This window comes from Ahaetulla prasina, chromosome 1 (assembly GCF_028640845.1).
Source record: "Ahaetulla prasina isolate Xishuangbanna chromosome 1, ASM2864084v1, whole genome shotgun sequence".
Lineage (NCBI taxonomy): Eukaryota > Metazoa > Chordata > Lepidosauria > Squamata > Colubridae > Ahaetulla > Ahaetulla prasina.
In genome coordinates, this window is record NC_080539.1 from 156,173,547 (window position 1) to 156,200,504 (window position 26,958).

General features: G+C 40.8%; 1 long non-coding RNA gene across 8 annotated transcripts in view; it reads right to left on the reverse strand.

The window, feature by feature from the left end:
- The window catches only part of LOC131196216 (uncharacterized), a 43,063-nt gene that overhangs the window by 15,570 nt on the left and 535 nt on the right, over nucleotides 1-26,958 (reverse strand). For 2 of the 8 annotated variants that reach the window (XR_009154667.1, XR_009154669.1), the window contains exons 1-3: nucleotides 25,439-26,948; nucleotides 12,544-12,721; nucleotides 10,139-10,277 (exon numbers count right to left, since the gene is read on the reverse strand). This is a non-coding gene — a long non-coding RNA (uncharacterized LOC131196216). The other 6 variants (XR_009154671.1, XR_009154663.1, XR_009154672.1 and 3 more) reach the window with 6 other exon arrangements.

A 26,958-nucleotide genomic window follows, 5' to 3' on the forward strand; every position in this document is an offset into this window, starting at 1 on the left:
AAGTATTTTCCCCTCTTAGCGATCTTTAGTACTTTCTACCTCTCTTTAGGGTCCAGAGTGAGAAGTATATCTTCTCCCTTCTTTCCTCTAATTTTTCTTCTTTTCCTTACAGTTTATCTGATCTGAAAGAGCACAGGGTGGTGAAATAATTACAAAATTATACCATAGGTGTTACACTTTAACATACAGGTAGTCTTTGACTCATGACCACAATTGAGCCCAAAATGTATGTTGTTAGGTGAAACATTTGATAAGTGAGTTTAGCCCCATTTTACGACTTTTCTTGCCACAGTTGTTAAGTGAATCACTGCAGTTGATAAGTTAGTATTGCCCGGTTGTTAAGTGAATCTGGCTTCTCCATTGATTTTGCTCGTCAGAAGGTTGCAAAAGGGAGATCACCTGACCTTGGGACAGAGCAACAGTCATAAATATGAACCGTTGCCAAGCACCTGAATTTTGATCACGTGACCATGGGCATGCTGCAAAGGTCCTAACTGTGAAGAATGGTCGTAAGTCACTTTTTTCAGTGCCCTCGTAACTTTGAACGTTCACTAAATAAACTCGTGTGAACTGAAAACTATGTGTATCTGTTTGTCTTTGTATTTCTGACTCAAGTTTTCCTCTAACACAGGGGTGTCAAACTCAATTTCATTGAGGGTCTCATCAGTGTGGCCAGGTGGGCTTGGCCGGGGTGGGTGTGGCCAGCTTGACATCACTCACATCAGGGACGCCAGTGGTGGCCCAAGCGCTCTACCAGCAAGCTCCGTTTTCGCTGGCAGAGGGCTACAGGAAGCTATTGCAGCCAAAAAACAGAGGGCCCTCCTGACCTCCGTGTTCACTGGCAGAGCCACCGCGGGCTGTTTCAAGGGTGGCCCTGGGGGCCAAATCTAAGCACCCTGCAGGCCAGATCTGGCCCACGGGCCTTGAGTTTGACACCCTTGCTCTAACCTTGTGTATATCTTCCTCCACACACATGCACCCGTGTACACAATATTCAAAAGAAAAAGTACAGAAAATTAAGACTGAAAGGCAGGGACTGATCTAAAGCCTATGACCTAACAATTATATAGAAACCATTTTAAGCATCCAAGGGATGGAGAGAGTAGCAAAGTTGTGACAGGAAGGAATTTTGGCTTTGCATAAAACAGGATAAAGTGCGACCAACATGGGATGTTGAAGGAGTTGAAAAGGCCTTGAACAACTGACACATTTTATTTATTCTCTGCATTTTCTATTCTTCTCCTTCCCTCAACTGTCGAACTGTTTCGATTTCAAAATACATCCTCTAATTAGCCCCATTAACCATAATCAGTGGAACATTTAATTGCCTCTTCTGCAGTTCATCATCTCATTGGAACTGCTCTCTACTTAATCTTCATCAAATCCCTGAAGAAAATGTCCAGACGCTGGGCTTCATGCTTCAGTTTATGACAGGAATATTTTCTATTGCAGCTTGTGGTACGACACACACACAGAGAGAGAATGCTGAGCATTCAGGTTGCAGCCATTGCTGATCAGCTTTTGTGTGATCCTGCCATCCTGCCACAAAACAAGTTGGTGGCAGAAATCAAGGAAACAAATTTGCATTTTATTCCAAACAGTTGTCCAATATTGTCTAATATGTTCCAAGGATTGATCTTGCTTTCTCTATGTCAGTAGCCCATTTTTTTCTTTTGATCTGTTTCACTGTGTATTGAGGATAAGGGGAATATGGTTAAAATATATGGTTTAGTATATACAGATAATCCTCGACTTACAATCACAATGGAGGCCAAAATTTCTATTCTTAAGTGAGACATTTGTTAAATGAGTTTTGTCTCGTTTTACAACTTTTCTTGCCATAGTTGTTAAGCGAATCAATGCAGTTGATATGTGAGTAACCTGAGTGTTAAGTGAACCTGGCTTCCTCATTGACTTCGCTTGTCAGAAGGTTGCAAAAGGAGATCACATGACCATGGGACACAGCAATGGTCGTAAGTATGAACTGGTTGCCAAGCATCTGAATTTTGATCGCATGATCATGGGGATGCAGCAAAGGTCATAACTGTGAAAAATGGTCATAAATCAGTGGTGCTATTTAGGAGGTTCTGACAGGTTCTGGAGAACTGGTAGCGGAAATGGAGAACCGGCAAATACCACCTCTGGCTGGCCCCAGAGTGGGGTGGGAATGGAGATTTTGCAATATCCTTCCCCCAGGAATGGGGAGGGAATAGAGATTTTGCACTATCCTTCCCCTGGAGTGGGATGGGAATGGAGATTTTGCAGTATTCTTCCCCTGGAGTGGGTGGGAAGGGAGATTTTGCAGTACTCTTCCCCTGGAGTGGTGTGGGAATGGAGATTTTGCAGTATCCTGCCCCTGCCACGCCCACCAAGCCACACGACGCCCACCAAGCCACGCCCACAGAACCGTAGTTTTTTTACCATAGTAAAAAAATTTGAATTCAACTACTATCATAAATAACATTTTATTAATACAAAGTGCCAACTTTGAACAAACTGTTATAAATTGAGGGCTACATGTATTTATAATATATAAAAGACAATAAAAGACAAAAGCTCTGGAAATTCCAAATTCATATTGCCACTGGGCTCCAACTAAGTACTTAATTCTATTTTCTGACAAGACCCTGAGGAAAAAGGCCTCATGGTGTCAGTTTCCAGAAGCACAACTGCTATTAATCAACGGCCATCTAGTTGTCATATCTGAGCTTGATTGAGAGCACTTGAAAGCCGCTCTCAGAAATGTTTCAGCCTGCATTAGACCATTGCAAAGATAATCAACGTAGATCTCATTAATAGAGCCCAAGATGTGCACTGACAAAATCAAATCAGGTCTTCCTTGGGAGGTGAGGATGATGGCAAAATAACCCTCAGGACAACCTGCTCAGTTGCCCAGCAAACTGCAGTTTGCGCCTGCTGAAGACACTTCAAACATGTTGCGTTTGCTCTCTGCTCATGTGGTCCCATGCTGAGGTATTTCCAGTGAAGCTACAGCTCAACAGGAAATGCGCTGAGTGTTTCAACAGGAGCAAGGCTGGAGCTCTGTGAAGGTTGGATATATTGTAGGCGGTTTTCCCAAGGGTGAGAACTTTTGCAACTCTTCTGGGTCCTGACTGTTGTTTTTCCCCAGTTGAGCAGCCATAACTTTGAGCTTTCATTTCCCTGCGAGCTCAAGAAATTGGGCAGAGGTAGGGCACTCAGTCCACCTCAATTAACATCTGGGGATTTGGCAAGCAAAAATGACATTTGGTGTGGCGAGAACTTGGAACTCTATAGGTGGAAGGATATATCAGAACCGGAGGTGGTATTCAGCTGGTTCGGACCAGTTCTCCAGAACCGGTAGTGGAAATCGCAAGTGGGGCCGTCCACCCACTCCGGCTATATGCCATCCTATTTAGGCAGGTTTTTAAGGCCAGGCGCATATGGGGAAGGCACGCACGTGAGAAAAGTGCATGTGCGGAAGCCCAGGTGCATGCGTGGAAGGCAAGGGTATCCACAAACGGGGCGCACACAAGCGGGACAAACCAGTAGTAACATAATCTGAAATCCACCACTGATCAGAGTCCAAGATGATCTTGCCTAACAGTTTTCAAGCAGTGTAAATTATCATTTAGTCTGATCTGCATCAGCCCATCCAAATGATCCTACTTTATTTGCTCAGTATTGAATGATATAGGTCTATAATTTAAACATGCTTCCGATACAAATAAAGAAGGGAAGCCCAGCCAGACTCTCACAGCAACCACATTGAAACTGAGAAAGTAAGACTTTCTTCAGGTGTAATATATGTAATACATTCAGGTGTAATACTTCAGCTTCAATTGCAATAATACAAGAGCAAACAATAGATTCAAACTTAATGTTAACCGCTTCAATCTTGATTGCAGAAAATATGATTTTTGTTAACGCTTGGAACACACTGCCTGACTCTGTGGTCTCTTCTCAAACTCCCAAAAGCTTTAACCAAAAACTGTCTACCATTGACCTCACGCCATTCCTAAGAGGACTATAAGGGGCGTGCATAAGAGCACAAAAGTGCCTACCGTTCCTATCCTAATGTTGCCTTTCATTATATCAAATTAATACAATTATTACATAATTTTGCTCATATATATGCTTATATGATATTTTGTTGATTTATGTTGATGCTTGTGTATACTGTTGTGACAAAATTATATATATATCCTCTATTTCCTTTCATATAACTCAGAACTCAGCGAGGTGCCATAGGTAGCTGCAGAACTGTGTTTTATTCAGTGCGTATAATATGCTTCTCAATATTTCCAAGGTAAACCAAATTCAGATAAAGCCTAACCAGACTGAACTCAAATAATCTCGCCTCCGCATCAGATTGTTTTTGTTTCATTTCTTTTTATAAGCAGTTCTCGACAGACATGTATTATCCCCACATCTTTCATTCTAATGCCATAAAGCTGTCATTCACGATCTCCACTGACATCAGCACAGTATTTGCTTCTGAGTGTGGTAAATTGGCTCGGTAGGACTCCATAGATGTGTTGTCACAAACCAAGGACACGCTTCGTATGTTACAGTAGTTTCTTAGGTGATTATGCAGCGCTGTTGGCCCAATATCTAACAGCCATTTCAGTTTAGAGCTTTAGTCTAGGATCAAGGTTCTTCATTGTTTTTTAGCAATGATTCGTTGTTACATCTTTTAAATTATTTGACTAATTAGTGAATTTAATTGCATTCAGTTAGTTGTTCTGTTTTATATAGTTTTAATTGTTGCAAGCCACCTTAAACTTGGTGTATACATTTTTTTAAAAAAATTGAAAACATGTTCCAATTGATGAAGCATTACTTGTTTCTGCATCACGACCCTATGGTAAATATTCACAATGATTCCAATTATCTAACAGGACTAGAGAGCAGGGGGTAAGTTTTAGAACATCACCGGAATTTTTAGGTCAGAATTCAGAACATTTCATCCCAACTATTGTTCTCTCTGTTGCCTGTTGTTTCTACAGCATGTATTACATTAGTATTGTGTTAATATTATAATATTCCAGGCAAAGTTCTCCATATTACTGATTGTAAAGGGAAAATTATGCAAACATTAATCTCACCCGCTGAAATCTATTAGGTATTATTGGTTTGCTAGTTTACATTGTAAAATTATAACCTGGGGCTTTATCAGAAATGTACATTCCTGCGGTAAAACATAACAAAGCAAAACCATGATAGAAAGGTACAATAAAAATTGAAAAAATAAAACCTGCAGTTTAGCATGTAAAAAGTTCCCCCACCACCCCAAAGCCTAGAATTTAAACTGGCTTTCCAGAGAATCTTGGAAAGGGAAGTCTCCAATCAACACTTGCTATTCAATCCCACCCACTCTTAACTGGGGATCAATCTAATTGCCTTGGCAGGGTACTTCCTAATGAATATGCCCCACAGTGGGGATTTAAAATTTTTTTCAGGCTGTGGAACCTGTTAAGACTAGGAGTGTAACCTGAGAAAGCATGTCAGGAAAAACTCTCCCTAGTTCTCAAGTAATTGGGGTGGGGGGAGTGGAAGAACGACACATTCAGAGTTGTGAGATTCTGTTAATGTAACCTTATAATAAAAGTAACATTTACATTCATAATTATGGTTCCCTACTTTGGTCTACTTTTAAGGGATCAAAGGAAAGATATAAGCTTGGTGACATGGGTCTATGATAATAAAACAGAATAGAATTCTTTATTGGCCAAGTGTGATTGGACACACAAGGAATTTGTCTTGGTGCATATGCTCTCAGTGTACATAAAAGAAAAGATACGTTGGTCAAGAATCATAAGGTACAACACTTAATAATAGTCATAGGGAAACAGTCAATATAAATCTTAAGGATACCAGCAAGAAGGTTACAGTCATAGTCATAAGTGGAGGAGATGGGTGATAGGAACGATGAGAAGATGAAGATTTAGTAACTAGTTTGACAGTGTTGTGTGAATTAGTTGTTTAGAAGAGTGAAGGAGGAAAAAACTGTTCTTGTGTCTAATTGTTCTGGTGTGCAGTGCTCTATAGCGTCGTTTTGAGGGTAGGAGTTGAAACAGTTTATGTCCAGGATGCGAGGGGTCTGTAAATATTTTCACAAATATTTTCACATGACAATTCGCCACAGCCAGATCACTATGATCAACCTGCCACAGCCAACTCGCCATGGCCAACTCATTGCAGGACAAGAGTTACGCTAATATCAAAGATATGGTGGAATGGAATCATTAAAGAAAGGATGCAAAAGGAGGGACAGAATGAAATATGAATGGCTAAAATTAAAATAATTTTTATTTATTTTAAATAATTAAATAGAATTATTAAATTGTCCTGCAGTGAGTTGTGTCTTGCAGTGAGTTGGCCATGGCGAGTTTGCCCACTGCAAGTTGGCTGTGGTGAGTTGGCCAAGGCAAATTGGCCGCAAAAGTTGGCTGGGGCAAATTGTCCCATACCCTGGAGACTCAGCTTGTGTTTTCCATTGAAAAGGTATCTTTTCAACCCAACTCTAAGGCTTTGTATCTCCCAACAGATTTGGAAAAGCTCCTCCTTGAAATGTTAAGAGAGCTGCTTCCAATCAGTGTTGGCAATACTGAATTAAATAATCATAATAGTGTAAGACGCTTCCTTAAATTATTTAGAAATGGGCTTGTCTCCATATGTTCTTAATTCTGCTCATAAAGGATGAGTAATGGAGATGCTGTATGGCTCCTGTTTTTTCCACTGCAATCTCCCCAACTAGACAGGAAAGAACTATGGTGAGGGTTTAATTGTCAGGTTTACTGCCTGAGCCAGCAATAAACCATTTATAGGAGCAATCTGAAAAGGGAAGTCATGATAAGTCCAACAGCCTCACAGAAATAGGAAAACCTCAAAGTCCAATTTGTTAAGTCCAGACAGGAGGGAGCAACCCAACAGCTTATTTTGGCATCTCAAGTAAGGCAAATTTTGGACAACGCAACCAGTGTTTTAGGCATTCCAAGTGCCGTGCTTCTTGATTGGGTTATGAAACATGACCCCGACTGACAAGATTGTCATTACAAAACTACAAAGCACCTTTGTACAGTGTATATCAGCCCAGCGGTGGATTTCAGCAGGTTCTGACCAGTTCTGGAGAACCGGTAGCGGAAATTTTGAGTAGTTCAGAGAACTGGTAAATACCACCTCTGGCTGGCTCCGCCCCCATCTATTCTCTGCCTCCCAAATCCCAGCTGATTGGGAGGAAATGGAGATTTTGCAATAACCTTTCCATGGATTGGGGAGGGAATGGAGATTTTGCAGTATCCTTCCCCTGCCACGCCCAAAGAACCGGTAGTAAAAAAAATTGAAACCCACCACTGTATCAGCTCTATTAATTAGATCAGATCAGGAAGTCAACTTTCACAGGAAAGTTAAAACTACTTTAAATAAAAAAAAAGACTGATTACACTAACAGAATCTTGCAAGTCTGATTGTGCTGTACCTACTCTTCCTCACACTTCAGCAGATTAGAAAGGCAACGGCCTAAACCACTTGTGAATGTAATCTTGTGTTTCTAGATTTAAACGTTGCTTCAGCCCTTTTTGCCTATGCTCCTGCATGTCTCTGTCAAGGCCACCTTCCTCACTTTCTACAGCCTATGCACCAAGTAGGGACTAACCCTGTACCTTTGAAGAACCATCTCTCTTTAGGACCCAGGATACCTTTGCAAACTCATCCTCATCTGATGCGTCTTCCACCTGACTGCATAGTTCATCTTTAAGGAGGTGTAAGCCCCTAGGGTCTTCCTGTGTAGGGAGGGACCAGCAATTCCTGCTGTTCTTTGGAAGAGGACTCTTCCAGAGAGGAGTGGCAGTTTGTGAATTCAGGTGAAGGTAATTACACCCTTCTGTGGTATCAGAAAGGGTGAGTTTCAAGTTTCATGGTGAATTCCAACAATGCTTGGCCAACCTTAAGTTTCAGCAGTGCTTGTCAAATAAAATTGCATTCCATGGGTCATCAGAGGGAAATTGTGCATGATACTTCCTATATGCATTCTTTTCACAAATGCCTGAAGAGGATATATATATCTGCTTCCTCAGATCACATTATTAATGTACAGTGGTCCTGCAGAACATAAAGTAAACCGATCAGTAAGCCAGTGCAGACAAAGCTACCATTGAATGACTTAGCTCTGGAACCTCAGTCTCAAAGAGGAAAAAATAAGTTGTAGCAAAAATGGTTTTCCCCACCCCCCAAAAGTAATGACGCTCAAATTGAATTTGGCTCAATAAATCAGCTGACTCTAAAAATATCATAAACCTTTAAAGCATAGCTGACTGTTTTACAAAACTCAGCTGCCACCAAGATTCCATTTCTTTCCATTTTGTTATTCAATCCAATATCACATAGTATTTTTTTTTTTTTAGAATACTTGGTATATATTTGGAAATAGTAGGTGAGAGAAGAGAAATCAGAGAGGGCCAAATAAAAGGCCTTTTGAAATGGAAATAAAATTTAAAAAAATGTATGTTTGCTCAAGAGTGGAAAAGGAAAAAAATGTTCCCATTTATATAATTTTCATAAGGTCCTGAGGGCAGATGCAATTTTTAAATAATACAAATTGGTGATATTAAACCGTAATGCAGCTACAGAGGAAAGATTTAATAAAAACTCTTAGTATATACAAAAAAGAAGCAACCAACTAATGGAATGACAGTGCAATGCAGCTTTTCATTGTGTGTAATGGGAATTCTTTTCTCTACAATTTATAGAAGAAATCCATGAAACGTTTATGACTTTGATTGAAGATGACATTTTGCCCAGGATACATAGGCAGGAAGGAAAGAGGGGTATACAGTAATAAACCCAGAAGAATCTGTGAGTAATTCATTTATTCATTGGCAACTTTCAGCCTCAAAAGACTATGGTATCGTGCTCTGGAAAGAAATCCTAAAACAGCATCTCGTGTGGCTAAAAAGGCCAATTCGAGAGTGGCAATCCCTTCCACACTGAGGGCAGATACATTCTGTCCCCTGCCCAGCCCCCGCAGATTTCGCTGGTTCCAGGACTGCCTCTTTTCCTCAGCCTGCTGAACAAGTGTCTCTTCGAATTGGAGAAGGCCATGCTGCATTTTTACCCTCCAAGCTGAACGGTCAGAGGTCAAGGTTTCCCAGTCATTAATGTCCATTCCCAAGGCCTTTAGATCCCTCTTGCAGATATCCTTACATCGCAGCTGTGGACTCCCTCTGAGACGCTTTCCCTGCACTAATTCTCCATACAGGAGATCTTCTGGAATCCAACCATCAGCCATTCTCACGACATGCCCAAGCCAGCATAGACATCACTGTTTCAATAGGGTATACATGCTAGAAATTCCAGCACATTCCAAGACTGCACGATTTGGAACTTTGTCATGCCAGGTAATGCCAAGAATACATTGGAAATAGCACATATGAAAGGTGTTCAACTTTCTCTCCTGCCATGTGTAAAGGGTCCAAGACTCACTGCTGTACAAGAGTGTGCTCAGGACAGAGGCCTGAGTACTTAGTCCCATGTATATCACAGCTGCTAGAATGCAGGGCCTGCTTCCAGAAAGAGGCAATATGCTGAAAATATTATTTTGTACCAAGAACAACTTATTATAGCTGCTATAACAGAGAGACACTCTAAAAACCCAAATCTATTCAGAGAAAATGAATAAATCTTGAAAAAAGTGCCAATGAAAAAGAAACAAAAGGAAAAAAGCACTTTACTCATCCTAAGGCATTATTTTATTGTTATGTAAAAAGATTGTTGCCATTCAGTGGTCTTGAGAGTGCATATGTGCTATAGGATTTTTCAGACCTCCAGTGACAAGAGAGAAGACTCTGATCTTGGAAGAAGATAAATCAACCTCATAAAACTCCTCTGGGTGTCTTAAAATATCTGTGGCTGGTACCTGTCTACAGTTGAAACTCTGGGGTGGATGAGAAAGAGGAATACTGGAGTGATTATCTACCCACAGGGTTCAAAGCTGATTCATTTGGTCACTGCCCAGAAAGCGAAGTTCAGTAGTGTAATTTATTTCTCTCCCATAATTTTTTTTTTTGAAAAAAACCACTTCCCTAATAGGAAGTGCAAAAGGTTCCCCATGAGGAAACCGACAGGAAAAATGGAGGCTTTAGGACAGGAGATGCTTTACCTTGCCTTCTGTCTGTCAAGTGTTATGGAAGGGTTGCAAACACTGAAGAAAAAGTTGCACTTCCCAGGTGTGTCTGCCAGGCTACGGCCTCAGAGTGCTGCTTCAGCCTGCCACCTCCTTTCTCTCTCCTTAAATTCAGCTGAAAAACAAAAACAAAAACAACTGAGCCTTCCTCAGCTGAGTAGTTCCAATCAGCTGCTGATCAGTGATAAGGTCAAAAAGAGAGCAATGAGCTTGGTTCCAATTAGAGAGCCTTTTTAAACACTAGATGGGACTTAATGGAGAAGGCAGGGACTGATCAGACAAAATTGGCCTAGGTACTGAGCACTGCCTAAGGGACCAAGGCTTCTCTCTTTCTTTCTTTCTTTCTTTTTTTTTGGGGGGGGGGAGGCTCCATTCCCTGATATAATTATTCTTCAGAGGTCACGCTATAAAGCCAAATCCAACTTTTCCACTCCTTCAATAGGCTACTGTACGTTATCCACTCCTTGCAATGTGGTTCAAAGCATGCGCACAAGGTATGTCTGCTACAGAAAACTGTTCACAGTGGGAGGAGTCCACATGAATCTGCACACTTTTTGGCATGTGTTTTTCAAAAGGAACAAGCCATCACAGAAAAAAGTAGGAGAAAAAGGCTAAAAAAAACCCAAAACCCAGTTAACCAAGAAAAACCAGAATTGAAGGTTTCTCCTAATTTGCTCTGGCCCACAGAAATGTGTGTCATAAATTGATTGAGAAGCTTAAGTTAGCCCTGTCCAAGATAAGCCATAGTTTCTTATCAGCAACTGATGAAGAAATAGGAAGTGGGCATCACCTTCCGGCACAAGATACATAAGACTGGGTAATCACTGAAGTTATTTGAATCTCAAGATTCTCCAGCCTCCATGAATGCTGCAGTTGTTCGGATGGAGGACCAGAAGGCAGAGATGGTGTCAGGATCAGGAAGGTCCTATTCAGCCTCGCCAGTTGATGGTAAGACCTAGCTAGATTTTCAGGATTGGATCTGCTTGGGTTTCTCTCCTGCTCTCCTTGCTTCTTTGACAAGCCAGTGTTAGCTATAGCTTAAGCTGTAGAATATTCTAACTTTAAGGTTAATGAAAAAGCGGGAGAGGGCAACTGCAACAAAATCCACTGAGATACAAATAATTGAAAGCCTCGCACAGAAATGTAAACGCTGTGATTCAAAACAAGTTTTGATCATTGTTTCGTAATTATTTCTAAATATATGCCAGTCCAATTTGAATTGTATTTAGAGGATAGTGTTTTGTTCTGAATTTTCTAAATATAGTTCAATCTATAAAGTTCAATTTGGCTTTGTTTAATTTTATGCAAGTAGGCAGACATGCTAAATATTGAACAGATTGAATAAAGTCACAAGAGGTAGCAGCATGCTACCTAAATAGCCGAGTGGCATAGGACCTCCAAGTGCTTCAAAGACCCTCTAAAATAGGGGTGTCAAATGGCAGCCCACGGGCCAGATGTGTCACATGCCGGCCATGCCCATCCCAGCTCCACAATGGGAAAAGCCATCGTGATACGCCATGTGACGGCAACACGATGTGGTGAGTTTGACACTCGTGATCTAAAAGAATGAAAATGACAGCTGCCTGCAAGGAATATAAATCCTTCCATTCCCCACCATCCAGTCAGAGCTGAAGCAGCTTCTTGGATGAGAAGTGAAACAACTTCGAAGAAAAAACAAGAAAGTCCAGTTGCCTCCTGAAAAAAAGCACCTTTGGGACAACCGTGACCTGGATGACTAAGAATCTCTATTGCTCCTGGTTAGTACATGGATGGCAAAATCTAGGAAATTGGGGGGAAAAGATCAGCTTGGGAATTTGGGGAAAAAAGTGAAGCAATAGCACCCCAATTCAGTATGTCTTGCAAGAAAACTAACTGGATATGTTTAATGTCTCACATTAGATATTAAAAGTACTAGGAATCAATCTCAGTGTCAGAGCCTGTAGCTTTTAAAATAAATAAATAAATAAGTAATTGATAACTGTTCGGTACTTCTTCCTTCAGCTTCCTGCAACTCATTGCATGGCTACTTAAATTACTAGAAATCGTTTCCAGATCTGCATATGAAGATCTAAATTAACATATGGATATTTCATTTCTCTTTGCTTATCCTGCAGTTTTGGAGGCATGTAAATTCAGCAATAAACCAAGCCAGTTCTAAAAACACTGAATGCTCCCGTGCCCTCGATCTTTTTCTGGAACGCTTTTTTTTTTTTATCCAGTACTGATACATCAATAGGCAGCAGTAAGGGGATTTTATAAAAGGCCCTAATAGCACATGCCTACCACAGCAACAATAAACCCAACAAGTAGAGGACAAAGGAGAGAACTCAGTAGAGTCCAGTCGTACAAAACAGTGGGAATGTGGTAGATGGTTCACTAACCTGAGCTAACAAACCTCTTACAGTATGTTCTAATCCTTTAAATACATTTCATTTTCTCTGCATGAGTCGTTTCTCTTTTCTCCTCTTCTCTTCTGCCCACCACTCCAAAACTTGATAACCTTTTTTCATCGTAATAAAAAGGGAGGCAAACGCTGAAGGTGCTCTGAAGGCAGAAACCCTAAGAGGAAGAAAATGGGAATTGTGCAGCTTTATGAGTAAATCAGCAAAATCAAGTTACACAAGGAAAGCAAATGCGACCAAAACTGCATACTAATCTTTTGCTATGTCAAAAGAAGATGAGGGTTATTTATGATAATTGAAGTCTATGAAAATATTATTATTGATCTGTGTGGGCTGAGGAGCAAGTCTATTTATCCGCTTATTGCTTTACATTTATATGCTATTTACCTGGCATCCTCAGGAGAAAGACAATTATGGTAGTTGCAACGGCATAGAACAATATACGCCAGGTTTTTTTTTTTTTAATTATTAACTTTTATTTCATTCCATGCTTGGGGATGGGCCTAGGGAGTGAGTATCTATTTAGAAGTCCTATTTAAAAGACTCTTCCCTCCCATCATGGTAAGGTTACATATTTCCAGGGCCTATTCCTTTTCAGGTTCTCCACTACCACCCTCCAAAACTGGGAGCAACTTCAAAATGGAGCAGTCATTCGGGAGTTAACATTGCTGTCATATGGTATAGAAGCCAGAGACAGAATGGGATGAACAGCTCGTTGTAGATGTACAGTTCATCCCCAAACTTCGGAAAGATGAGTGTTAGAATTTAATTGGATTCTGTCTGAGACATTTTTCCCTTTGCCTGACATCTATCTTGGGGAACTGTAGGGATGATGCTACTACATATGCCAACCAGTCAGCATTTGTCACTACAGGTTCTGCTTCCCCCAAGCACACAGGCCCTGAACTGACAAAACTCCCTTTCGGCTTCACTTGAGAAAAATAATCATTATTTATTATTATTATTTAGATTTTTATACCGCCCTTCTCCCAAAGGACTCAGGGCGGTGTACAGCCAGATTATAAAAAACAATACAATATACAAATTAAAACAGAAAGTTAAAATAACATATTCTACTAATGGCCGAAAATTTAAAACCATCAAATTTAACCCATAAAGTTCATAAAAGTACCCCAATTAAAATTATTTAAAATTCAAAAGGTTTAAAAAATTTAGGCCAGTCCCGCTTGAATAAACAAGTGCGTTTTCAGTTCACGGTGAAAGGTCCGAAGGTCAGGTAGTTGATGCAAACCAGGAGGAAGTTCGTTCCAGAGGGTAGGTGCTCCCACAGAGAAGGCCCTTCCCCTGGGGGCCGCCAGCCGACATTGCTTGGCGGACAGCACCCTGAGAAGACCCTCTCTGTGTGAGCATACGGGTCGGTGGGAGGCATAAGGTAACAGCAGGCGGTCCCATAAGTACCCGGGCCCTAAGCCATGGAGCGCTTTAAAGGTGGTAACCAAAACCTTGAAGTGCACCCAAAAGACCACAGGTAGCCAGTGCAGACTGCGCAGGAGCGGTGTTACACGGGAGCAACGTGTGGCTCCCTCGATCACCCGCGTAGCTGCATTCTGAACTAACTGAAGCCTCCGAGTGCACTTCAAGGGTAGCCCCATGTAGAGAGCATTGCAATAATCCAAACGAGAAGTGACAAGAGCGTGAGTGACCGTGCATAAGGCATCCCGGTCAAGGAAGGGCGCAACTGGTGAACCAAGCGTACCTGGTAAAAAGCTCTCCTGGAGACGGCCACCAAATGATCTTCAAACGACAGCCATCCATCCAGGAGAACTCCCAAGTTGCGCACCCTTTCTGTTGGGGCCAATGACTCGCCCCCAACAGTCAGCTGCGGTTGCAGTTGACTGTACTGGGGTGCCGGCATCCACAGCCACTCCCTCTTGGAGGGATTGAGCTTCAGTCTGTTTCTCCCCATCCAGACCCATACGGCTTCCAGACACCGGGACAGCACTTCGACAGCTTCGTTGGGGTGGCCCGGGATGGAAAAGTACAGCTGCGTATCGTCAGCGTACAGCTGGTAACTCACCCCAAAGCCACTGATGACCTCGCCCAACGGCTTCATATAGATGTTGAACAGGAGAGGTGAGAGAATCGACCCCTGAGGCACCCCACAAGTAAGGCGCCTCGCGGTCGGTCTCTGCCCTCCTGTCAACACCGTCTGCGACCGGTCAGAGAGATAGGAGGAGAACCACCGATAAACGGTGCCTCCCACTCCCAAGCTCTCCAACCGGTGTAGCAAGATACCATGGTCAATGGTATCAAAAGCCGCTGAGAGATCTAACAGGACCAGGGCAGAGGAACAACCCCTATCCCTGGCCCTCCAGACGTCATCCATCAACGCGACCAAAGCTGTCTCCATACTATATCCGGACCAGAAGCCGGACTGGAACGGGTCTAGATAGACATAAGGGATAGATAATATCCCTTGCTAGCATGTTCCTATCCTCCCCCTTATGTGATTCATGTATTTATCTACCGTAAACTGAAAAAAAGCTCTTTATGAGCTAGTTCATCAAATTAAAGAAATAGCAGAACTTCCTAAAGAGCAGAAATGATATCTGGAGGGCTAATATTGACAAATCAGAACTAAGGATTCTTCTTCCGTGGTGTTTATATTAATATGTAGTGGTTAACATTCTAGCCTAAAAATCAGGAGACTGTGAATTCATTCCACCTTAGGCACGAAAGCCAGTTGGGTACCCTTGGGCCAGTCATACTCTCTCAGCCCAACTCACCTCACCTCACAGGGTGGTTGTTGTGGAAAAAACAGGAGGAGGAAGGGCTATTAAGTATGTTAGCTGCTTTGAGTTACATATAAAGTAATAAAGGCAGGATAAAAATCAAATAAATATCTCCTCTGTCCACCAATTGGGCAATAAACAAAGATCTGTGTCTCTATTTTAAGCCTTTGAAAGCTAGATGATCATCTGGAGGAAGGAGCTAACCTTTGGGCAGCTGTTCTCCAGGAAGAGCAAAGAATGAGGAAACAACAATGCCCTAATAACATAAAAGATTCACAACAAAAGAAACAAAAATGTTTTAAAACATTGGAATGTTCAGGAAAGGTTACACACAAGGACAACTGAACTTCCTGGAATAGACAATGAAAAAAAAAGGCATCAGGACACAAGTTTGAAATAATTCACTTGATAGGGATATTGGAAGAGCTGTTTGGAACCTGATAATGCCAGATAAAATGAGTGTTTGAAAAATCTCTTTATTCTGGATTTCTTTTTGTAACCCCTTTCTACTTTTGCATGTTCTTCAATGTTGTCAACCAGCTATTAATGCTAGAAAGTATCCGTTCAGGGGCGTTATTTAACAAATCATTTAAGTTTTGTTTGGAAAGCAAGAAATGGAAGAAAACTAGATCTTACTGATGGTCTTGTGAACATATCAAGGAGCTGGTTATCAGTCTTAATTAGCATTGAGATTGGTAGTTGCCTGGCATAGATTTAGAACACCACTGTCTCTATTGTTATTCAGTTACTAGAACTGAAAATACTTTCCCTCAAAATTTTCTTTATATGCTGTTGTACAAAATGTGTCAACTTTCTTTATGCACTCTCAGTTTGAAGCTCCAACTTTGAAATAGGAAAATACAATTGTATCCCTTTCACTTTTCTGAAACATTATTTTTTAAGGCTATATATGTTTTTCATACATGCAAAATTTATCAGTGATCAGCTGATATAAGTGAATATTAGGCTTTTCAATTCCAAACCCAGTTAAACAAAGGGGGGGGGGGACACCAAATGGAAGGAAATAACAAACCATTTCCATGAAGCTAAAAACAAACTTAAGTCCATGAAGTCAATTCAAGGTATTGGTTACCACCTTTAAAGCGCTTCATGGCATGGGACCTGGTTATTTACGGGACCGCCTACTGCAACCGACGGCCTCCCAGCGACCAGTGTGCTCCCACAGAGTGGGCCTCCTTGGGGTACCGTCGGCTAGACAATGTCGGCTGGCGACCCCCAGGGGGAGGGCCTTCTCTGTGGGGGATCCACCCCTCTGGAATGAATTACCACCTGGTATTCGCCAACTCCCTGATCTCCGGACTTTCCGACACGAGCTGAAAACATGGCTGTTTCATCGCGCAGGACTGGCCTGATCGTTTTAATTGGGAATTTTAAATGGGTTTTAATGGAGTTAGCCTAAATTTAAATATTTCATTTTAAATTATTTTAATGTTTGTAATATTGTTTTTTATATGGCTTTAAACCGCCCTGAGTCCTTTGGGAGAAGGGCGGTCTAGAAATATAAATAAATAATAATAATAAGCTGCCAAAGTCAAGCTTGACTCAAAGCAAACATTACCTTTACTACATTTTTACTCAAAGTGATATTGAAAATAGTTTTAATAATATTTTTAAGCTAAGTTTTAAGTATTTTATTTACATATTCTGATTGATTTAGAAGAAATAGATGGGGCAACTATAATCTCAAGAATATTGGCTCAGTTCATAAAAATGAGGAAGTGCAGCATTAAAAACACACCTGCATTTGATTTACGTATGCAAAAAAGTATTTCTGAAGCTGGATTTTATATCAACATTCCAGATAGAGTTTGAAATAGTAGGTCATTGTTTCCCTTGTTTTAAATAAAGAATTAGCTATTGTCTTGGTAAAAATACAAATTAGGCATTCAGTGGCAAATTTGATAAAAGTGTACATTTATTTTCCTAAGAGCATGATGATGTGTTATGTTTGATGATCTTATACCTGGGTTACTCTATGTTGAAAAATATTAAGATTGTTTAAAATAATCCAGTGAGCCTGCAACAGGGATTAGTAGCTAGTTCTTACTAATGCAACGTTGACATGATCTGCTTTATTTGGGTTGTGCCCTGATTTGATTTGATTTGATTTGATTTGAATTAGAGATTAAAGATTGGAAGAAGGTAGAGTTCAACTTGAATTTGCATCTCAAGATCTGGGAACAAATGAATTTGATTTGAGCCTCTTCAAAAGTTGTAATGGTATCAAAATACCTATGGGTATTTCATGGGGTGAACATAGGAGGAACGGAAAATTCATTAGAAGACATGGTTGCTGTCTAGCTTTAGCTGGGTGTTTTCAAGAGTTTCTCCTGTTTTGAGGCACAAATAAAAAGGTTGAGAAGAGGACAGCCCAGCAAACCACCTAAGATGCACTGGCTTAGAGCAGCAACTATCCTATCTGACTAGGTGGCTCAGTGGCCAAGACATTGAGCTTATCGATAAGAAAGGTCGGCAGTTCAGCGGTTTGAATCCCTAGTACAGGTCTCCTGCATGAGCAGGGGGTTGGACTAGATGTCCTCCAAGGTCCCTTCCAACTCTGTTCCTGTTAACCTATCGCCAAAGTTGGTTTAAAATATGATCTTTTCCACTTGCTATTCTGGACTTCCCAACCTGGCACAACACTGCACAATTATTACTAATTTGTCCTTGTGGACTGATAGCCTTTTTGGGATACCTGGAGGATTGGCAGAGTTATTTAAGAAGCTCCCCACCTAGGAACTACCCTTCCATCATTGGGTTAATTGGGGTACCAGGCTGGGAAGGCATATTGCCGATGTTTGACCTCTTCAGAGCTGGATTTGGAAGAATGTCTCCTGAAGCGATCTTACTGTGTGAAGTAGCTTTGCTGCTTCTGCTACTTAATTTGTAGTGTGACTAAAGCATTTGCATAACTAATTGGCAAGCTCTCCTGGGGGGAGTCATTCATAGGTGACTAGCAATGAGGAGCTTACATTCTAAATGTAACTTAGCAGAGGCAGCAAAAGCAAGCAGGCTTGGTGAGATGTATAGGCATTTGTAGCCTTCAGACTTAAAAGAGTAAATGTTGAGGCTAGTACCTGTGTATACCATTCGCTGTTAAGAATTAGAATAGAATAGAATAGAATAGAATAGAATAGAATTTTTTATTGGTCAAGTGTGATTGGACACACAAGGAATTTGTCTTGGTGCATATGCAAGTATTAGCTTTGCTGGCTGAGGGACTCTGGGAGTTGAAGTCCACAAGTCTTAAAGGGACCAAGGCTGGAGACCCCTGCTTTAAAATACCTCAGACTGCTTTGAATCCACCTGATCCCTACTTTGCTGATTCTTTTTTCATCTGATGGATGCTTCTTTGCACATTCCTACAGAACACAGACTATGTGTTATCAAGCCCTAGTGGGTCATGTTTATGTATTATTTGTTATGAATGCTCCATTCATCTAAGTGGCTTCCTAAACAAGGAACAACTTAAAAATGATTTAAGAATGAATCCTTGACACTGATATTTTTGGAAGTTTCCATGTTTGCAGATTGTTGGCGATTTGAACCCCACAGCTATCGGAATATTTTCCCCAAAATGTGGATATGGATGCACCCTCCAATCAGTTACGGTGTGGATTGGATTGAAAATTGGAGCATGGAGGTTTGGGAAAGAGCATGGAGATGTGAGGGGAAGATCAGGTGTCCCACTAATGTATTTTACTATAGAAAAGGACCAGTTTTGCAGGATGTTCTCCCCTATTCTTATAGTGATCACCATCCTACTGCCATATCCAGCGTCCAACAACATTGGGTCTCTGCATCTCTAACATTGTGGAACAGATAAAAGGGTCACCAAAATTTATTTAGTTAATTTTTATGCCATCTTTATTATTGTTTTTAAATAACTCAAGGTGGTGAACCTAATACTCCCTCCTCCTATTTTCCCCACAACAACTATCTTGTGAGGTGGGCTAGGCTAAGAGGGTGACCAGGCCAGTGTCACCAAGCTGACTTCCATGCCTCAGGTGTGACCAGAACTCACTGTATCCTCTTAAGCACTAGGTCAAACTGGCTCTGTTCATACTACTATTGCTTTATTTCTATGTTACTGCTCCTGACAGGCTTGAGGAAACTGCTGGGAAATTACGGCAAAATGGTCCTGTGTTTGCTTTGCCTATCAATAAGATAAAAGCAAGGCATTTGTGCATAGCTCTACTAACAACTAAAGCCATATTGCCTCTCGAATCACAATTCCATCTCTAATTGACATATCTCAGAATTGTTTGGAAGATGACTAAGAGATCCATTTTGTAGATATTCTACATAAATAAATCCTCATATGCACTCTAGTCAGCATTGCCTAGTATTTCATATTCTTCTTTTCCCTAAAAACATTTCTAAGAGCTAGGGCAGGAGTCCCCAACCCTCAGACTGTGGTCCACTACTAGGCCGTGAGCTGTTTGGAACTGGGCCACAGAAGAGGTGGGCGAGGGTGCATGCGCATTCTTATTTCCGTGAGCTTGCCTATCACTTGCGCTGAACCATCAACTATCCCCACCCCGTTGCCGGTCCGCAAAGCTGAAAAGGTTGGGGAAATCTGAGCTAGGGGATTCCAGAATATTTTTATTCTTATGTGGACATTTAACAATTACTGGTAGTTTTTTTTTTTATCCAGGTTCTTTACCAGGTCATCCATTTTTCCACTTGGGTCTGAAATTGTTTTTTGGGCCAAAATGAAAAGCAGGAAAGAACTGCAGAAGTTTCTTCCCTTCTTTCTGGGGCGTATTTCTCTCAAACGAACTATGGATCTTGCTCCAAATCTATCACACGTAGGTGTGGCTGGCTTTCCTAGCTGGTTTTGCCTCAACTGACCCTCATTATTCAGGGTCAAGGCAAAGTGGAGCTTCTGGCAGATTCCAAAGAGCGAGTGGCAGCAGAGCCAAGACTGCTGACATTTCAAAATCAGTGCATGAGAACGCTCAGCTGTGGCAAGAACACACCCAAATAAACAAGTTTTGCTTGTAGATGAGAAAGGTGAGGCAATAACTGTCCAGAAAATAATCAAGAAAATGTGTAACCTTGCTAAATGGTTTCAAAAAATGTGATTATTGGGCTATAAGTGTGTGTTTGAATATGATTTAGAGATCTGGCAATGTTTCACAAGCTTGTTCATTCTGTTATGAAGCTATGGTAATTAAGGAGGAATCTGTAAGGAGGAATCTGGACCATTTAGTTCTTTATATCAGGGGTCTCCAACCTTGGCAACTTTACGACTTGTGGGCTTCAGCTACCAGAATTCCTCAGACAGTTCTGATCTTTGTAAATGTTCCCAGCCTCCACCATAGCAATACAGGATTTGATGTTTACATGGCTTCTGTGTGAAAGCTGAGGCCAAAATAAAACACATTATGTTTACCCACAGCAAACTTTGAACTTTTGTTCTGCAATCTGTCTGTTATTATGGGAGGGGCATGAACATGGCACGTGTATACCGGCTTTTGATGGAGGAGAATGGTGACAGCCTCGTGAGTAAACACTAGAAATAATTTTTGCCATGACCTCTTTGGCCCTAATGTTTAAACTGTAGATTAGTTAAAACCGGTTTTATAAGGAACTGTTTAGAGATATATAATCCAAAACAAATTCAGGATGAAAAATAAATCAAATGAACAAATAGAGTATTTTTCCTTTCTTGTTTAAAGAAACCTGACATGAAAGCTATCACTACAAGCTATCAAACTGATGATTCAACAAAAATATGAAATCTCTTCTCCCTATTATTTATCTGTTTTGTCCAACAGACATCTCTTTGCAATAACACAAAGAAGAGGGCAATGTTGATTACAGAATGTTATTGCTTTGTGTCAGGACTGCTGTAGGTTGCTGCCCTCATCTACTGAACCTTTTTTCTTTTCTCTTTTTCTTTCTTTCTTTCCTTTCTTTCCTTTTTTTTTTTCTTTTTTTTTCTTTTTTTGAGGAAGGAAAAAAAAAAGGAATCCACACATTAAGATAACAAGAAACAGTGCTACCACATTGAAAATCTGAGGGAATTATCTTGCAGTTCATGAAAACTCAGTTCACATATGCAACAAACTGCTTTGATGACTGAGCCATAATTTTGCCTATATTTGGAAGAGATTAAACTGGAAGCTTGTGGAACTCACAAATTGCTGCAACTAGCTTCCAACACAGCAATCCTGTTGGCTAAAGTTCCTGGGAGTAGAGTTCAGCAATGTCTGGGATAGCATGCTGGTTAATCTTCAGGATTTACAAGAAGCCATTGGATCCAGAATTATTAATCAGTACATTAAAATGTTGGGGCTGGAAGAGAGAGGGAGGGAAGGGGAAGGGGAAAAGTAGGAAGGGGGAAAAGAAAGAATAGAATAGAATAGAATAGAATAGAATAGAATAGAATAGAATAGAATAGAATAGAATAGAATAGAATAGAATAGAATAGAATTTTTTATTGGCCAAGTGTGATTGGACACACAAGGAATTTGTCTTGGTGCATATGCTCTCAGTGTACATAAAAGAAAAGATACATTCATCAAGGTACAACACTTACAACACTTAATGATGGTCATAGAGTACAATTTAACACTTAATGATACAACACTTAATGATAAGCATAGGGTACAAATAAGCAATCAGGAAACAATCAGTATCAATATAAATCATAAGGATTACCAGCAACAAAGTTACAGTCATACAGTCGTAAGTGGAAGGAGGAATGGAATGGAATGGAAAGGGAAGGAAAGGAAAGGAAAGGAAAGGAGAGTTATTTAATGTTTGAGAAAATGAATATGTTAAAGATATGGGGCTGGATAAAAAAATCATACTTGGTCAATGCAAGCCCCTTTGAATGTAGCTCCGCTGAGAACAATTACAGTACATGAAAGAGGAGAGAAGATACTGAATCTTCTCTTTCCCCTAGAATCTCAGGCCTTCTTCTTTTGCAATTCTCCAGACCTTAATCAGGATTAGGGGCAGAATAGATAACATTCACTTCCTCTCCTGTGCAGAGGTCACAGGAAAACATTCACAGGATTTTTAAAAAAGCCTTTTGACTTTCTATTTGCAGGAGGATTCTCCCAGATCCTGTACCTTGTGAACTGCACACCTACAAGAAAGAAGCAGCATCATTTCTTCCTGTACCTTCATTTTTACCTGGCCGCTTCAACAACCTTTCAACCCGAAATAAAGAAACGAGCAAGTTGGAGCACAGTGCAGTTTGCTTGTAGTCACTCAGTTATATTGCTATACCATTATGACTTTCATTATTAAGCAATGTGCAATGCATGATATGCATATGTGAGATTGGATGTTAATGGTAAGGAATATTAACCCTAACCCTAATTTTAACCCTATCTTCCTGCTGGCTTAATTTAGTCATTGCTTTTGACTGCTTTTCCAAAGCAGTAATTGATGAGACTACAGGTAGTCCTTGACCACAATTGAGCCCAACGTTTCTGTTATGTGAATTTTGCCCCATTTTACGTCCTTTCTTGCCACAATTGTTAAGTGAATCACTGCAGTTGATAAATTAGTAACCTGGTTGTTAAATGAATCTGGTTTCCCCATTGAGTTTGCTTGTACAAAGGTTGCAAAAGAGGATCACATGACCTTGGGACACAGCAACGGTCATAAGTATGAACCAGTTGCCAAGCATCTGAATTTTGATCACATGATCATCGGGATGCTAGAAAGATTGTAACTGAAAAATGGTCATAAGGGACTTTTTTCAGCGCCGCTGTAACTTTGAACGGTCACTAAATAAACTATTGTACGTTGAGGACTACCTGTATGTACTTAGGAAAGTGCCAAAATTTGCCTACATGGAAGCAATCCAATCCCGATCCTATAGCCTGCTGAAGGAAGATACATTGCAGCTACTCCAAGGGAAGAGGAAAGAGTTCTGCTTATACTAGTGGTATTTTAGGCTTATCTCAAGTTCTAATTAAGTATACCACCTTGCTGTTATAGTCTATAAAATCTAAAGTATTTTTCTCCAAAATATTCATGTATTTAGGACTACCTATATACCAAAGTATTTTTTAAAATATGCAAATCAAGAGGTGGCAATCCAATGTATATCTGCTCTGAAATTGGTCCAGTTCAATTGGATGGGATTTGTTCTTGGGCAAAACCATCTAGGATTATAGCATTCGTATAGAGAGAAGCCAGCCCAGCCCCAGCTTCAATGGATCTCCTTGTGAATCAAAAGGCTGGATGTAAGAAAATCAGTATATTACAGTTGTAATCAACTTGCAACTGTTCATTTAGTGACCAAAGATACAACAGCACTGAAAAAAGTGACTTATGACCGTTTTTCACACTTGCAACTGTTGCAGCATCCCCATGGTTATGCGATCAAAATTTGGATGCTTAGCAACTGACTTGTATTTATGATGGTTGCAGTGTCCTGAGTCATGTGATCACCTTTTGCAACCTTCTGACAAGCAAAGTCAATGGGGAAGCCAGATTCACTTAACAACCATCTCACTAACTTAAACAACTGCAGTGATCCACTTAACAATTATGGCATTATGGGCAAAACTCACTTAACAAATGTCTCCCTTAGCAACAGAAGTTTTGGGCTCAATCATGGTCATAAGTCGAGGACTATCTGTTTAGCAATATATAAGCAATGAGCCCTAAGAGTTTTATTTTCCCCATCTTGGGGTACCCATCAAACCCCAGCAATAACTTGCAAGGAACAAATTGCTTCTAACTATTCTTTCTTGGGTTACAAGAGTCTTGTTTTTAACCAGCAATTCACAGGTGCTACATATTGGAACTACTGCTGCAGCTGGAAAGGCGAGTAAACATTTGTTTTGTGGCTGGGAAGAGAAAGAGGTCACACAAACCACAATGCAAACCCCAATGGCTAATCTGACTACTAAGCAGCTTATTTGTTCAGAAGTTGACAGGGGTCCACCTTGAACCACTCTGACATTGAAATGCAGCCTATTTATCTGGCAGGTCCTTGCGTTGTCAGGCTGCTGAGAATGAACTGATGCTTGTGTTCTGAAGTTAATTAAAAGAGTAATCTAAATGAAGCAAGTTCCTGATGAGATGCCAGCTGTAGACAAAGGCACTCCTATCCACCGATACAGCATGAGAAAGCAAGCAACATGCAAAACTAATTACGAAACGAGGCAGTGTAGAGTCTCTGGTCCTGAAAGCACTGCAGTGTGGAAGAACAACACCAGCTCGTTCTGTGGGTACGTGACAGAGGCAGAGGAGAAGGCATTCGGCTACTGCTTGCACTGTGACGGTGTAACACTCTGAGTGGGCTTTTCTCTGTGCTCATTTTTATTATTTTATTGAGACATCCTCCATTTAAGGTTCAAGCTACCATCCCTTTCACATTGCAGCTGTCAACTAGTCATTAAACCGGTGGGCTATCTTGGTTCTAAAAAGCTGGCTGGGGAATTCTGAGAGTTGAAGCCCACAAGTCTTAAAGTTGCCAAGTTTGGACACCGCTGCTCTAAAAGGAAGCAGTGCTTATGAGGGATAATAACTATGCCAATCTTCCCCAACGTCTCTTTCCAGATGTGGACAGCGCCTACTGGTCAGTTAAAAGAGGTTAGTCTCTATGTCATATATCCAGAGTTTGAACAAGTATTACAAGACAAGAAACAAGGGAACTCTTTGGATCTTTCAGGTGCTTGAGGTGAGGCACATATTTGACTCATCACCTTGTTGGAAGTTCATACAGTGATCAGTCTAACATTTGTCACAGAATAATCCATCCATGACTACAGAGCCCTCTCTGCCTTACCTGACTTCTATATTAAAATGTACTTTTACATAATGAAAATGGAAAGTCAGTGCGCTGTAAACCAAAAGCAACCTTCTGGCATGTGTCATTTCCAAGAATCTTTCCCAAAAATGAGGTTGGCTGTAGCCAGTGTTTGGCTAGAGGCATTCCCATCCCTTCCTAAAGAAGGAAAAGGACAGGAAATGGCAGGGAGTATTAGTGCTTATAACTGATTATGCCCCCCCCTTATGAATGGGCAGCATCCTCATCAATCATTCGTAAAAGTCCTACACAATGTTCTCAAAACCCCAGATCCAAAAAGTCGAGAACCCTTTCCTTGGTTTTACTTACATACCTAGAACCTGGGTCTCTTCCCTGGTCAGGTGATTACCGTATCTTCCTGGACAGCAGCAAGTTGCACAGTTTGGTTTAGTGATTATGGCCCTAGGCTAGAAACCAGGTGACTGTGAGTTCTAGTTCCATCATTGCCATGAAAGCCAGGTGGGTGATCTTGGGCCAGTCACTTTCTTTCAGCCTAACTCATCTTACAAGGTTGTTGTAGGAAAAATAGAAAGAGGGAGTTGACTTATTACTTTTCTTCATTGCATCAAAGTAGATCTAGCATACCAATACTACTACTCCCCCTCCTCCTTCTCAGGGTTTAGACTCTCTTAAAGAGTGTGCCCTACTGTCTAGCAATAGACACTCCCATAAACACATTTCAAGGCAGGATTTGAAGCAAGAGTGGGGCTGGGTGGTAATACACCCTTAAAGGCCCACCGTTTATTTAAATGGAGAAGAGAGTCGTATGCATAAAATAACATTCAATAATAGGGCTCTGAGTTGAACTAAATGAAAAAAGCCAGCATGTGTACCTTTAATTTATACCAGAGATAACACAAAAAATTACCTGAGGAAAATTCACAGTGCCAGTGATAACAGCAATTGGCTACACAATGAATGATGCAGTGGGGTAAACATCCCAAGACCAACTTAACTAAGCCTGGATACAGGGTGAGAAGAATACAGAAAACTCCCCACATTGGAAAGAAATAATGGGATTTACCATTGAAGATTGCTCCCACATAAAATATTTTCAATCCTGAACTACTGTATACAGAGTTGCAAACATATGATTGGTTATTTTACGTTTCTTCATATTGTCTGGGTATGGTCCTTTATTCTTTTAACCTACTTTATTCACTAGCCTTTGACCCTTGATGGTTATAGTTCTTTATAGATTTTTGTTCCCTATCTTCCCTTTTGTCTTCTCTTTTACTGCCAACTGTTTTTCAGAGCCATTTAATTTGCACACCTCACTACTGCATGATAATAATAATCATTCTTATTATTATTAGCTTTGGAATGTCTTCCTTGCTTGGTTCTGCTATGTCGCACCATGTGCATTTTGGTCCAACTCTTTTATCTGTCTTTTATAAACGATCTGTAATAACCGATTTTACCTTAACTGGGTATGCATGGAAAAGTATACTCTACCAATTGCCCTCCTTGGAGTTGGAAGAGGACATTCAGTCTTCCGGGTCCATTTCCCTGCTTGGTGCAGAAATCCAAATTAAGGAAGAGTTTCCTGTATATCCAGCCTGTGTTTGAAGACATCCAGAGAAAGGGCGCCCACCATTTCCAAAACAACTACTTTATCCCCCGCTGACAACCATTTCTGCAAAATCCCCTCATTGTCGGGATAGCTGGGAAGGCAGTGCAGTTTTGGTATCTGTGGCAACTGAGATTATAACTCCCCAACCTCTGATACAGTTGTATTTATTGCTTTTGTTCAGAGCATGCCATAAAGCCTTCCCCTTCCACTCACACACACACACACCCCCCACACACACGCAAACCACATAAACGAGGTAC